The sequence below is a fragment of the Leptodactylus fuscus genome, chromosome 1 (assembly GCF_031893055.1).
Source record: "Leptodactylus fuscus isolate aLepFus1 chromosome 1, aLepFus1.hap2, whole genome shotgun sequence".
NCBI lineage: Eukaryota > Metazoa > Chordata > Amphibia > Anura > Leptodactylidae > Leptodactylus > Leptodactylus fuscus.
In genome coordinates this window covers 286,797,945-286,813,091 of record NC_134265.1, presented here as the reverse complement: position 1 = coordinate 286,813,091, position 15,147 = coordinate 286,797,945, and the positions used below count along the sequence as shown (strand labels likewise).

The window sequence follows — 15,147 nt, the reverse complement described above, 5'->3', positions numbered from 1 at the left end:
ATTAATATTAAAGCTACTGTATATACTGTATATTGGAGTGTGCTTCCTATAGTACAGTATTTGTTAGTGACTCCTATAGTTACCATCCATATGACTATGTAATGGAAAAACAATATTGACACAGTTTAGAATAAAGAGCTCTACACGTAGAGCCACATGGGTGCAGTCACTACACTAACCCTGCGTTCAGTGAATGACCTCTTATCCTGCTAGCCTAGCACCCAGTGCTCCCACTAAATAACAGTGATAATATCATGTACTGAGCACAACTTACAGCTTTCTTGTGTGGTGTATAAAAGTCCCCTTTATTCAGCTCCAGATGACAGGAGCTGCTGCTAGGTCAGAGTCCACATTCTCCTGGGGCAGCTTCTCCAGCAATAGGATGCATTATTTCTGTCCATACATTGATATATAGGCGTAAGGAAAGGAGAGAAGCCTGTCTCCTCCAGTCAGAGCTGATCTGTTCCTCTGCTCTGAGAGCTGCTAATTAAAGTCCTTGGGAGTCAGGGAGGCAGAAGAAGGAGCCAGTCAATGCACAGGCTGCTGCTGCCAGTCACTCCTCCTCCAGCCCCTGGAAGGTGAGGAGCATCCTGGAAGTCTCCTGCACTCAGGAGGTGATCAGTACTTGGCAGCTGCACCTTACATGTTCCTGGAGGTGTTGTCCCTTCCTGATCATTGTCCTAGATTTTCCATCTATGCCCCACATGGCTTTTATTGTCTTCATTAACCCTTTACTTGGCAGACTTTTGCACAGTGTTTGTCTACAGTGACATGTTCTCCAGCTGTGCAGCTGTGTACCTGTACAGCCAGGGCTGGGGCAGACATAAAATATTTATTGATTTTCAACCTTTGAAAGAGAAATCTATCTATCTATCTATACATGCATATATATATATATATATATATATATATATATATATATATATATATATATATCAAAAATATTATTTCGAATGTATTTTCCTTTAAGTGTTTTGCCACTAAGGTCTCATCACATGAAATATAAACATTTAATTCCTCTTCACTTTGCAAATATCATACCTATATCAAATTCTTATTACTTGCACACTGTCTGTGGAGGTTATACGTGTAATAGATATTATGTTATCTCTGTACTTTGCTATATTTAGATGTTAGTTTTTGTATTATGGTTTTCTGACTCTTAAGGACACCTGGAAGATTTTGGCACATTGCGGAACTGGCTGAGGTCCTATTTCCAGGAACTCTGATGAATATCTAACTTTGCCAGGGAAAGCCACAATCAGACATGTTTCCCTGCATTTTACCCTTGTAATACAGAGGCTGTACAGCTCTCCAGTATAGGTCATAGAGGGGGTGCTGAGTGGGCATATGTACAGGGCTTGCTCTATGAAGACATAAGCATGTTAATCAAACCATATGTATACAGTTACAATAGGATGAGCTTGTAAATATATCTCCTACCTACTGCATGAAGAAGCATTGTAACATGGATATGCTTACTTCCTATCAAACCTCTGGTTTAAAGCTTGATTCATGCAAGTTTTAGTATAGCTTGTGATGCAGTTTCTTTCCCTAGTAAAAAGGAAGGATTTGTTCGCATTATTGGAATCACTTGTGACTTGGGCTACAAGAGAATGCCCCATAGATTACATGTTGTGAATCCTATCTCTCATTCCAGCTCATCAATAATGACAGCACAGGGCAGTGATATCCCATAGACAGTTTTCTTACCTGTGTTAAAATAGGATTTCATCTTTACTGTATTTCTGAATCATTTGCTATCACCAAAAGATATCTTTGATTATATTAGGTACCAGGGTTGGCAGCCATTCAGAAATGTATTAACATCCACAAAAACAATACTTTTTTCTTCCGTCCATAGTCTACAGCAGAAACACATAAAACTCTATACACGATTTTTGTTATTAAGATTTGCACTGCTCATGTATCTACAAGTGTGATGTACAGTGCAAACTGAATCTCTGAGGCAGACAGATCTAAACCATGTAGGGGAAAGAAAACGCCAAATAGGTTATATAAGTCCACCAAATTCACAAGCCTTATGTATACTACCATCCTAAGTGTGCCAAGTCTATGGAAGGCACCTTTGCTGTACTTGGCATGGTTAAATCCTTAGACCTGGTTGACATCTGCGTTCGGTATTCCATCCCCCCAAACGGAATACCGAACACATTAAAAAGAGGTGAGCAATGAAAGCACACGGACCCCATCTCCTATAATGGGGTCCATGAATTTTCCACGCAGTATCTGCACAAATCATGCGCAGAGAAAAGTACTTCAGGCTGGGGCCCCACGGCACAGAAATGCTGCGATTTGCCCGCAGAAAAACCGCAGTGTTTTACAGTAAGGGCAAAGTGGATGGAATTTTAGCGGTGTAGACATGCCGTGATTTCCAAAACCAGCACAGTTTTAGAAATTGCAGAATGTCAATTATACCTATGGAAACATCAGCGGTTTCCCCATAGGTATTATTGTAACAGAAAGATCGTGGAGCAAAACTCCACAAACCTTCTGCCTAAAGTGCTGTGAAAAGAACTGAGATGTGTTGCCGCCATATTTTTTCCTGCAGAGCTTTGTTGCTGCAGGACATCCCACGTCCCACGGGGCCTTAGCCACAAACAGCATTTTTCTCTCCGCACGGTTTGCGCAGACACCTCACGGAAAACACACAGACCCCTTTATAGTCTAGAGGGTCCGTGTGGTTTCATTGCTCACAGTTTTTTAATGTATTGGGTATTCAGTTCAGGGGTCCCCAATTGAACTCCCCAAATGAAATACTGAACGCAGATGTGAACCGAGCCTTAGATAAAATGGAAAGCACAGTTTTTTGTAAACCACACAAAGCAAAAGAAACCAGAATTGGAACATTACAGGAAGATTAGAAAGGTATCATGCTGTAGGTCAGCACCATGGTTCTGCCTAATTTTTCAATAAATGAAGGGCTGTGTTACGTTAGGGTCACACCTGCATTCCTATTTCCGTTCGTACCCATGAATGGAAACCTAATCCTCTTAAAAAAGCGGTTACCTGCGAACCCCATAGACTGTAATGGGGTCCGCCTGGTTTCTGGCCAACAAAGACAAAAAATTGCAGAGAGCAGGAATTTTCTCTTTGTGCTTTTTAAGGCGATTCGGGGACGGAAACCCTGAACGTAGACCGGGAGTGGGTGTGAACTTAGCCTTAGCTCATTTTTATATACATGTTACCAATTGCTGATGTCTAATGTGTGCCATTGCTGATGTAAAAAGTTAATATTGAGAGAAAGTAGAAGGACCACGGACCACAATTAAATGGCAGCCTGAAGGCTACTTAGTGTGACTGAAACTTGGTTATAGTTATGCATACAAAATATGGAAGTTATCTCTTCTCATGGAAAATATGATCCTCTGAAAGGACTATACCTCCTCAGTTACATAATATAAGATGGAAAAGATATAATAGCTGGCACTGTTCAACAACCGATCAGAATCTAGATTATAGTCTTTAAGCAGGTCTCAACACAACAGGCAGCAAAGATCAAATAAATCGCAGCACTCACCATCCGTGTGACTTTTTAATCCATTAGACAGCAGGTATATTGATGTATAGATGCGGGGTATAAGGCAAAAATCGTTTTGCATTTCTGACACTTCCTCAAGGCCTCCGGAGGAAGCAAGGTCATTTAACTCCTTGGAGTCTGTCACCAGAACCCAGCATATCTACCCAGCCCCGCAGATAGATATGTGAGGGTCACATCGAACCGTGTTTTCCCCTTTTAAATCTATGTCTATGGTGCTGACATATATCCGATTTTGTCATTATACATATTAGCTGTTAGAGGCGCTGAGACTGTTGCTTTTGCTCCAAAGAGGTAAGTCGCAACATCCTTTTTTAACCCAAATAGCTCATTTGTATATTGACAAAAATGACAATATCAATGGCAAAGGAGGCACCAATGGGAAAACACTGTTTGATTCAGGTGGCCTCAACCTATGTATCTGCAGGGCTTGGTTTATATGGTGTCTTCTGGTGACAGATCTCTTAAACTTTAGGGACTTTCTGATTCAGGTTGCATTATGTTGAGGGTGTTTTAAGGTAATGGTGGAGGTAGTGACTCTCCCTCTATAAGGAAGCGGTGTATATTCTTAAAATCTTTGGTATGTGTTGTGAGGAATAAAAGAGAAAGAATCTACGCTCCTTTTGAATGGAAAATATCACTGGTATAGATATGGTGGGATTTGTGGTTCCTCCTCTAAGAACACACAACGCTCACTTCCCCTTTCGTGGGAATGAATACAGTTTATGTGGCTGAACAGCCAAAAACAGGGGTCACCACCATCTGGATAACGGCTCTCCTTAAGGACCATGCTGTTTTGATACTCAGACAACTTGTAGAATCTAGTGAATTCCACAGGAACAAAAATACGGTGGGCGAACACTCCCTCAACAACAACAACTGGAGCCAGAATGGCAAGTATAACGACTTTTATTGGTAGGTGACGTGTTTCAGGGTTTCAGTTGCACGCCATTCAACTAAAAGGATAACGATCTAAGGAAGAGGTGGTGCTTTTTGTTTGGTACCGAAACCCCGAAACGCATCATTTACCAATAAAAGTTGTTATACTTGCCATTCCGGCTCCAGTTGTTGTCAAGGGAGTGTGCGCCCACTGGATTTTTATTCCTGTGGAATTCACTAGATTCTACAAGTTGTCCTTAAAGGGGCTCTATCAGCAAAATTATGCTAATAGAGCCCCACATATACGTGCATAGCCTTTAAAAAGGCTATTCAGGCACCGTAAATGTTATATTAAACTTACTGTATGAATAGGGATGTGTCTGATGTCTCTACCTTAGCCAGTCTATGGTTAGATATTATGCATTAGTAGATGGGGTCAATTATGGCGCACAAGCCTTGTACACTAGTACTAAGCCAGGCATTGTTGCTGCAGCACTCACCTACTACATTAAATCACATATAATATATACTTATGTGGCGCATGAAAGTGCTCATCTCCTGACCTTTGCTAAAAACCTAACAGCACGATGCAGTTATTATAGCAAACTATTACAGTGAGGCTGTATTATGGAATGATTTATGAACATTTTATATAAGGTTTGGTGATAGATGAACCTTACATTTTCTTTACCTAAATTATGACAGATATGTTTTTAACAGCACATCTCCGGAATCTCATGATGTTGTTTGAGGTCATTTATCTCCACTGTAGAAATGCTAGATCCTACATCTCCCTTTATCCCTGACTAATAATATATTATTTGCTGATCTATAAATCAATGCATTCCTCTATAGAGATATCTAATATTATGTACAGAGAATTAAAACTCACCCAGAACACAGTCATTTATTTATTTACTGCATACAGATTATGTGCCCATGCTGCAGTCAGATTGCCAGGAGGATTAGGCTGCCAAGTACAAAGTCTTATGAACAGCATTATCCATTTTATTACAATCCTATTCCATGCAGTGCCCAGCATGGTAAAAGCACTTGTTCTAGACAGTGTTAATGTATCTCCTTCTCTGAGTCTTAACTATGTCTTTATTGTTAGTACAGTTCATGCTACTTGATGCCCACAACATATGGAGCCACAACATGGAACCATTCTGTTGTCAGTTTCATCGCTACAAATCACACAAATCTATGGAGTAATGGTTTAAAATAAAAAAAAATGCACGTAGAAAAGGGTAAAATATCAATTCCAGATACCACTGAGGGCTTTGGTCAAGACCATCATATTTCATTTAAAGAAGTATCCCCTTAATTATTAAAGAGAATTTATTCCCCAAGGTGGGATCAACTGGATAATCTATGTCATGGTGTTTAATGGGGGATTCAGCGGGGCTAGTAAGTAACAACAGCAGAGAATGCCACCTTGTGACCATGAAAGGTATTGTCATTGGAACTCATCTTTCTACTGAACAGGACATGCTTTAACCCTTTACTTATCATATCCTTGTGATATCAACCTACTGACATTTGCAAAAACACGATTCAGTGATGTTGTTAGTTCATGTGGCTCAGGCTGATTTCCCACTTATCTTATCAGTCAGTTTTCTGGCAAAGATTGGTGAGATTGTAGAACATATTTGAGCAAGGCCCTTTCTTGCACCAGACATGTGTCACATCATCCATTTTGTGCCTTGCCAGATGCCTGAGCTACATATATTTATTATAATTCTAACTGGCATAGGTTCCAATTCTGGCACATAGGTGCATGACCGATTTATGAAGAGTTGAAGTCTCTTCATAAAATCAGTCGTGCCCTGCGCCTGTCAAACCCTTATTAACCCCTTCCGACATGCGCCGTAATAGTACAGCGCATGTCGGTTCTGTAACTATGGCGACCGCCCGGGAGCCGGGCGGCCGCCATAGCCGCCGGGTGTCTACTGCTTTAAGCAGTAGACAACCGGCTCTCATGCCTCCGATCGGTCCCCGGACCGATCAGAGGCATTAACCCCTCCGGCGTCGCGGTCAAAGGCGCCGGAGGCGCCATTTTCCCGGCGGCGCATGGGCGCCGCCATTTTGCCTGGGATCGCCGGCTCCTGGAGCATGCTCCAGGGCTGACGTCCCGTTGCCATGACAGCCAGGAGCCTTGTACAGGCTCCCAGGCTTGTCTGCAAATCCTCTCTTTTGCAGGCTGGTGTATGCAGCCTGCAAAAGAAAGGATGATTTTTTGCAATGCATTGCAATGCATTAGCATTGTAATGCATTGCATTAGTGATCAGACCCCCTGGGGTTCAACACCCCTAGGGGGTCTAATAAATGCAAAAAATAAATAAATAAAAAAAATATAAAAAAATATAAAAAGTATTAAAAGTTCAAATCACCCCCCTTTCCCTAGAACACATATAAAAGTAGTTAAAAACTGTGAAACATATACATGTTAGGTATCCCCGCGTCTGAAATCGCCCGCTCTACAAATCTATAAAAATATTTTTCCTGTTCGGTAAACGCCGTAGCGGGAAAAATAGTCGAAAGTGCCAAACCGCCTTTTTTTACACTGTTTTGATTCTGATAAAAATTTGAATAAAAAGTGATCAAAGCAATAACATTTTCCGAAAATGGTAGAACTAAAAAGTACACCCGGCCCCACAAAAAAAGATGCCCTATGCATCCCCGTACACTTACGTATAAAAAAGTTACGGCCGTCGGAATATGGCGACTTTTAGAAAAAAAATTTTTTAACACAGTTTTGGAATTTTTTTTAGGGGTCAAAATGTAAATAAAACCATATAAATTTGGTATCCCTGGAACCGTACCGAAACACACAATATAGGGGACATGTCATTTTGGCTGCACAGTGAACGCCATAAAACCAAAGCCCGTAAGAAAGTCGCAGAAATGCCTTTTTTCTTCAAATCCACCCCATTCTGAATTTTTTTCCTGCTTCCCAGTACATTATATAGAATAATTAATGGTGGCATCATGAAGAAAAATTTGTCCCGCAAAAATTAAGACCTCATATGGCCCTGGGAGCGGAGAAATAAAAAAGTTATGGGATTTAGAAGGAGGGGAGTCAAAAACGAAAAACGAAAATCAAAAAATGCCATAGGCGGGAAGGGGTTAAAGGGAGTCTATCATTAGAAAAACACCTTTTTAAATAATGGCATGTTGGATAGAGATGAGCGAGTAGTATTCGATCGAATAGTAGTATTTGATTGAATATCTCCCTTTACATAGGTATTGGTGTACTCGGTCGAATACCACGCGGTAAACATTCAATTCCCCTCCCACCTTCCTTGGTGTTTTTTTTTTTTTTACAACAAAAAATATGCAGGGGAGGTATTTGATCGAATATACTCGCTCAACTCTAATGTTGGAATAACCTTTAAAAAGGCTATTCTACTCCTACCTTCCATTCTTTTCTTCTCCTCTTCTCTTATCCTACAATAACATATAATATATACAATATATATATATATATATATATATATATATATATATATATATACTATTGATATCCATAGATATCTACCACTTTCACCTACTTGTAAACCCTGACCTATGGCTGGCGTTTTGGGGGGAGTAATGAGGTCAGCAGGAGGAGAGCTGGAATCTGTGCTATTACTCCATGGAGCTGGGGAGTGAAGTCATGCATCTACACAGTGCCAGTGTCTGTACAGATTGCTAGCCTAATAAAAGGTTCAGGATCTTTCCTTCTACATACAAGAAGTGGCTCTAAAGCCAGCTCCTTCAGGAAATGTCTTACAGGTTGTAAGTTTTTGCTGCAACTGCTGCGCTCCATAATGTTTTTACACTTCATGGCTAATTTAACTCAACAGTCCGATACTTATAGGCCTTATTATAATCTTCCACAGCAACTGTGCATCCATCATATGGACAGAACAGATTTATATCAATTGGAAGCAAACAACAAAGTTATAGTGATACAGAAAGTATGTTGGAAATGGTTTAAGGGTGCTTTCACATTATTGCTACTAATATCTGTTTGTTGTTCTTATCCGTTACAGGATGAAAGCAACAGACTTTAATGACGAGAAATTAATAGATGGTTGTTTATTTTTCTAAAGTCAACCACTTCTTCTTATGGAGGGACATTAATAATGGTAGTCTGAGAGTACCCTAATTTTTCATGACACTAAAATCTTTAATCTGCTGAAACCAGAATATCCCTTTAAGACTAAGGCGCCACAGGATGTCCCGCAGAAAAAAGGGCTGCAGTAAAAACCACAGTGGCAACGCATCGCGGTTCTTCTCACATCCCTTTAGACAAAAAGTTTGCAGAGTTTTCCTCTGCAGACTTTCTGTTTCAATTATACCTATGGGGAAATCAGAAAAACACAGGGTGTAGGAATACTACCTAGACACACACAAATGTCCCCACCTTTATACACAATTATTATATAAGACTTAACTTTTATTAGTAATTTAAAAAGCGTAAATCCCCAATTGAGTATTCCCTAGATATCTTCACCCAAGTCATTGTATCGTGAAGATATAATAGCCTGGCTATAGTCCTTGTGCTGGGGATAATTACTAGTGGGATTTTTTATTCGGGCGTGCCCCTAAATCACCTCACTGTTGGTAGAACTCCCCCCAAACCAGTCATAACTATACGCCAGGAATTATGATAAAATCAATGCACATGGAAAGTTAAAGTACAGCTGCTAACACATTGATAGGGGAGATTAGGGTATTTGTATGGATGTTCGGTAGGTTCCTTTAAATGTGTCTACAGGGCTGTATTAATCACATCAATGCCCTATAAATCATCCGATGCCATATCCCGTTCATTAACCGTAGTCTCCCTATTCACAGTTGTAACTAAACCCTCATATTATATGATAATATATATATAATATATTATAGCTAGGCTATTATATCTTCACGATACAACAACGTGGGTGAAGATATCTAGGGAATACTCAATTGGGGATTTTTGCTTTTTAAATTACTAATAAAAGTTAAGTCTTATATAATAATTGTGTATAAAGGTGGGGACATTTGTGTGTGTCTATGGGGAAATCACCGGCGTTTCCGTAGGTATAATTGTCATGCTGCGTCCAAAACCACAAAATTGTCATGCTGGTCCAAAACGCACCAGTTTGGAATTCGCAGCAGGTCTGCACCATGTTTTTTCCCTAGAATCCCATCCACTTTGTCATGACTAAAACACTTTTCCCGCGGTGTTTCCGCTCCGGACAAATTGCGGCAATTACGTCCCGTGGGGCCCTCAGCCTAAAGATTATATTTAACTCTTTATCTCCTACATGGTCCTACAGACTTTTTAAAATATTTGATGTACATAAAGTTTGTATATGTACCATACGTATTTATGTATGTGTCTATGTATATGCGTGTGATTACATTCGTATTGTACATACAAGTGTACAGCATGCTTGTAAGTATTGTATTTTTTACGTGTGTGCATATATCTATGTATTAGCTATTACAAAGTCCACACTATGAAATCTTAATATATGTTGATTTTATATAAACAAAAATGGATTATTATTATTATTATTATTATTATTATTATATAATGTTTTAGATTTACATATTTATTATGTATATAATGTTTACATAACCATTTTAATATTTTAGGGTAACCAGAGATGTGCTAAGAAAACATTTTGTTGCAATACTGCACATTCACACCTCCCGTCTCTGTTATGAATACAGTTGTAACACTCCTGTACTGAATTTCTCAAAACTGTCCAAGAGTAAATTAATCTGTCAGTTAAATCACCAAGAAACAGAAGAAGTGACTGTTCTCACAAGTGTTCAGTACTGTGACCTCCAATGATCTCTGTCATCTCTGTCATGAATGTGCGTAAGCCAAAAGTCTGTGCTGCTTATGGTATCAATATGGGTAAAACTCCAGGGTCAGTAAAAGTGGAGATGATATGACATCTTGCCTTTTCCTTGACTAACCAAATCCATGTCACATATGGGAGATGACATTTATGTAATTGCTGTTTAGGGAACAGTGACTGTATGATTTATTCTGAGAAAACATCAAGATTATAAAAAAAATATATAATTGAATATAATATAAAATAAACAAAAAAAACACACACATATATATATATATATATATATATATATATATTCATATATATATATATTCATATATTCATCCAATCCAACCTAATACTAGCTCTATATCTATCTAACTTATACTGTTCTAAAGTAATTCCTCCCAGTGAATGAAATGGTTGACTGCTTTGGATAATCAATTCTTATTAGGCGAGTCCCCTGAAAATAAACTGATCACTAACAATTAGTTGTGCAGGGATCTGGAGCGAGTATTCAGTGCCCCTCAAAGCCCACCACAGGGAGCATGAAGTGTACATAGTGACTATAGGAAGCAGCTGGCTGTCCATGTAATAAGTGGGTGTGCTGGGTACTTCAGATGCCCTTTGTCACCCCTTTCAGTTCTTGGTATTTAATAGAGGATTTGTATAAGGTATTCTTCTCTAATAATTCAGAATACTCTCATCAGGTTATTAAAAAATAGTTTCCAACCAGAAAACCCTTTAATACCTGGTTGTCCCACCCTTTACAGCAGCAACTGTAACATCTACAATGGGTATGTGATCATCAGAACTGGACCATGAAGGAATAAATGGTAGAAAAATTTACTCTGTCACACTGCAAAAATTGTACAGTAATGGTGTAAGGAACATTCCAGATATGTTATTATATTCATTTGGCCTCCGAGTTCACTAGATCGCAATCTGATTAAGGAGACTGGAAGAGCAAGTCCAATGCTTGGAGGCCTAACTTTCCAACAGCACCTTAAAGGGGTTGGCCACTTTCAGACCAATATTGACAAACAAATGTACAATAGAAAGATATACAACTTTCCAATATACTTTCTGTATCAATTCCTCACGGTTTTCTAGATTTCGGCTTGTTGTCATTCATTCTGTTACATCTAGTGGATAAAACTCTGACCATGGTCATGTGATTTACGGTCCATGGTCATGTGATGAGCGCACAGGTGCACAGCTGATTACCAGGCAGATGTCTGATTACTGTGCTGTGACTGTAACGAGCGGCACCTGTGTGCTCATCACATGACCATGGACTGTAAATCACATGACCATGGTCAGAGTTGTATCCTCTAGAAGTAACAGAATGAATGACAGCAAGCCGAAATCTAGAAAACTGTGAAGAATTGATACAGAAAGTATATTGGAAAATTATGTATCTTTTATTGTACATTTGTTTGTCAATATTGGTGTGAAAGTGGCCAACCCCTTTAAAGATCTGCTGTTAACATCTTGGTGCCATATAACACAGGATGCTTTCAGAAGTCTTGTAAAGTCCATATCTTGTCAGGTCAGTATTGTTCTGGTGGCAAAAAAAGGACCTGCACAATATTAAGCTAGGGGTCTTAGTGTGTGATACTGCAGCTGATCGAAATATGAGAACCACTAAAATTATGGCAAAGTTCACATCTGTGCCAGGTGTCTGGTGTATCCATCATAAATTGCCAGACAAAAAAGTACCGCAAGCCCAAATTTTTCATTCAGCCATTTCAATTAAAAAAACAGATACCCAACAAACCCCATTATAATCAATGGCGTCCCTCAGGCTCCATTTATGTCCGTCATTGATTGGGCCCATTTTTCATTGTTCTAGTCCTCTGATGGGCCAGGAAAATAAACTCAACAGCACTGATGTGAAGGTAGCGTATCTAATTGTAAATGACAAATATCAAGCCTTGCATCACCTTAAATAATAAATAGCGTATAATCTAATAAATACATATTATTTCAGCATATTGTTTACACAAGAGGTATTTCCACCTTAGGCGTAACAGACGGTGAACTAACACAGCTAAAGATTCTAGTCTACACAAAAGAACACATTGTTTTACAGCTAATAGGTGAAATTTAACAGGCTATGACATCAGCAGGAAGTAAATATGTTGTGGTTACAATAAGAAACATACATATTAGCAACATTATCTAGCATTGGATAGGTTGCATCCTGTAGATGCAAGACTTGTTTTGAGGTCACAATTATAAAAGGGTTTTTCCAGGATTAAGATATTGATGACCTCTCCTTGAAATATGTCAGAAGATGCATTGGGAAAAGAACATAAGGAGGGGAGTCTAACACATATTTCCCACAAATTGATATGGGAATAAGGGAATGCCAAGAACGTATGTTGTCACATGCAGGCCCTACATCAATAGTAGTCCAGTTATGTCATGTATAGGGATACAGAGATGAGTAAATCGTTATAAAATCTATTTTCTATAGATTCTTCGAGGAGTAAATCTGTCACGATCATAGCGAATACTGAAAATGGTGAATGAAGCCAACCATCTCATAGAGGATGATCTAAGTGGCTTGTTTGCAATACAATACTCCCACACAATAACAAGATGGAAATTATTTTTAAGGGCTGTTGCAGCCCTCGATTGTTTCCTGTGAAAAGATTTTCAGAGTGTTCCTACAAAATAATTCTATCCAGTTAAATAGAGCAGAGGTCCCGCTTCTTTTATAGCTTCAGTTATATTTAAATATGTTTGATATGCGTTGGCGTTGACATTTTCATGTTTCTTTCTGCACCGTTTTATGAATTTTATATGACTTTTGAATAAGACTTGAAGATTTTACTCCTCACTGAATGCCGGCTGGATCTTACTGTTCACTCATCTATATTTAGATATAACAGGTTGATTTGAGACCCCCGAGATGAGCCAGAGCAAAAAGCTTGTCTGTAAGAGCAGCACATGTATTACATGGACAGTCATTCTATTGAAACTCTGCTGCATAATTCTACATCTCTCCTGCTGCACACCCTGATAATAGTAGCTGGTCACCTACGGTCAGAAAAGTGGGACACATGGCATTCAGCTGGTCATGGCAATGGATGACATTTCTTCAAACCCTGAAGAGGGAAAAAGTCTATTAAATATATAAGAGCTTTAAAAGAGTTTTGTTAAATTGTATCTATGGTGACCCTCCTAGATCTCGACAATGACTGGCACAGTGCTAGATGAATCTCAGCTTTGATGGCATCCCTAAGCAACATGTCATTTGTGTCCAATGCTAAAAAAGAAAATGTAAACATATTTATTCAATACACTAAATAAATTATGTTAAAAGTGAGACATTGGAACAGATTTACTATTGAAAATTTACCAGAATTATTGTGCAACTTCTGCAAAAAAACACCCTTGATCTTTACGGCTTACTCATTTCATAACTACTTTAGGTACTTTCTATGCCTTGTCCAAAAAGGGACCGGGCATTAAAGCACCATATCTACTAGCTCCCACTCTTTGAATCCTTTAGTAGCTGCTGTTTCACAAATTCTGGTGCAGTTGGAATTCTTCCTCTAACCCCCACCATTCCTGAGCATAATAGCTTCTGTTAGTTTCAGCACCCAATACATTCTACTGTCAGGCGGAAGGTCCTTAGCTGGAGCAGATAGTCTGGGACCGGCTACCTGACAATAGAATAAATAGCATATTAAATCTTTGAACTAGCAGACATGATTGCTCGGGAATGAAAGGGGCTAGAGAAATTATTCCAACTGCGCAAGAATCATTGGAGCGGCACCTATTGAATGGTTCGAGTAAGAGTTTGTAGAGAAGGTGAAAGGATTCCTTTAAAATGTGAAAAACAAGAGAGAGACACCGAGCGCTCTGAGTGTAGTATTATATAATGCTTATTTAAGTAAGATAGTAATATTAGGTAAATGAACAAGTTGGCCTCTCACCTGAAGAGGTTGTGAATGTCACAACCCCTATGTTCACGTTTTGAGTAAAAATCCAGGTGGGAGTGGCAGCAGAACCAGCGAAACACCGGAAAACCAGAGAGGAGGTATGGGTACTAGAAGGCACAGGTCCGCGCACACTGGTGTTTCTTTAATGACGGTAGGGAGATCAGATGTTGTGATATAAAATAGGTTTTTTATTACGAGACAAATAAGAAGCACGACGCGTTTCGGACCACCACGGGTCCTTTCTCAAGTGCAGAAATTGCTGACACTTTAGTAGCGTCCTCTTTAGCTGAGCTTTCTCCCACACTGGTTGTCTGTGACACCATTGTCCAAAATGCTAGAAACTGAGCCAAGTTATAGATGATATTAAATCTAGACTAGACAGTATAAAGAGGCACCAGATTTATCATTCAGCATCAGCCACTGCGGCACAATGTCTTGCCCTGATCTTAAGCAGTATTAGTTAAATCTACCTGAATATTTTGAGTTACAAATTGCCTAGCACAGATGCAGACATAATGTCAATTTCTTCAGTGACAGCTGCAGTGTCTAGTGATATGTAAACATGTTCCGGTAACCTAGACCTGTCCCATCTATTGGGTGCGGTACAATTCTTCACTTTCTAAAATGGAGAGGGAGCAATAAATATTCTTGCTCTGGTATATGTGTTACAACATGGTAACTTTATATATCAACACTTTACCACTCCTAGATCTTAATAAGGCATCAACTTATCATCAGAAAGAAAGCTGACTGCAAAAATATAACAATCCTGAATGGGTATTTGATATAAGGAGAAGTGTTCCTTGCATGTCACTGACTTTCTATGCTCTTTCTATGTTATTTATTGTAACAACCCTCTTAAGAAATAACAATTACAGTCAGAAAGTAGAAGAAGGTGACAGAATCAATAAATAACCTCTTGCCGGTCGCT

At 39.1% G+C, this 15,147-nt stretch overlaps 1 protein-coding gene across 1 annotated transcript in view; it reads right to left on the bottom strand.

Annotated features, from left to right (window-relative positions):
- Window positions 1-576, bottom strand: part of NPY2R (neuropeptide Y receptor Y2) — a 40,864-nt gene extending 40,288 nt beyond the window's left edge. The window contains exon 1 of the mRNA XM_075257643.1: window positions 275-576. The gene's annotated coding sequence lies outside the window, so the exon portion shown is untranslated. The remainder of the gene's footprint in view (window positions 1-274) is intronic.
- Between the last annotated feature and the right edge of the window lie 14,571 nt (window positions 577-15,147).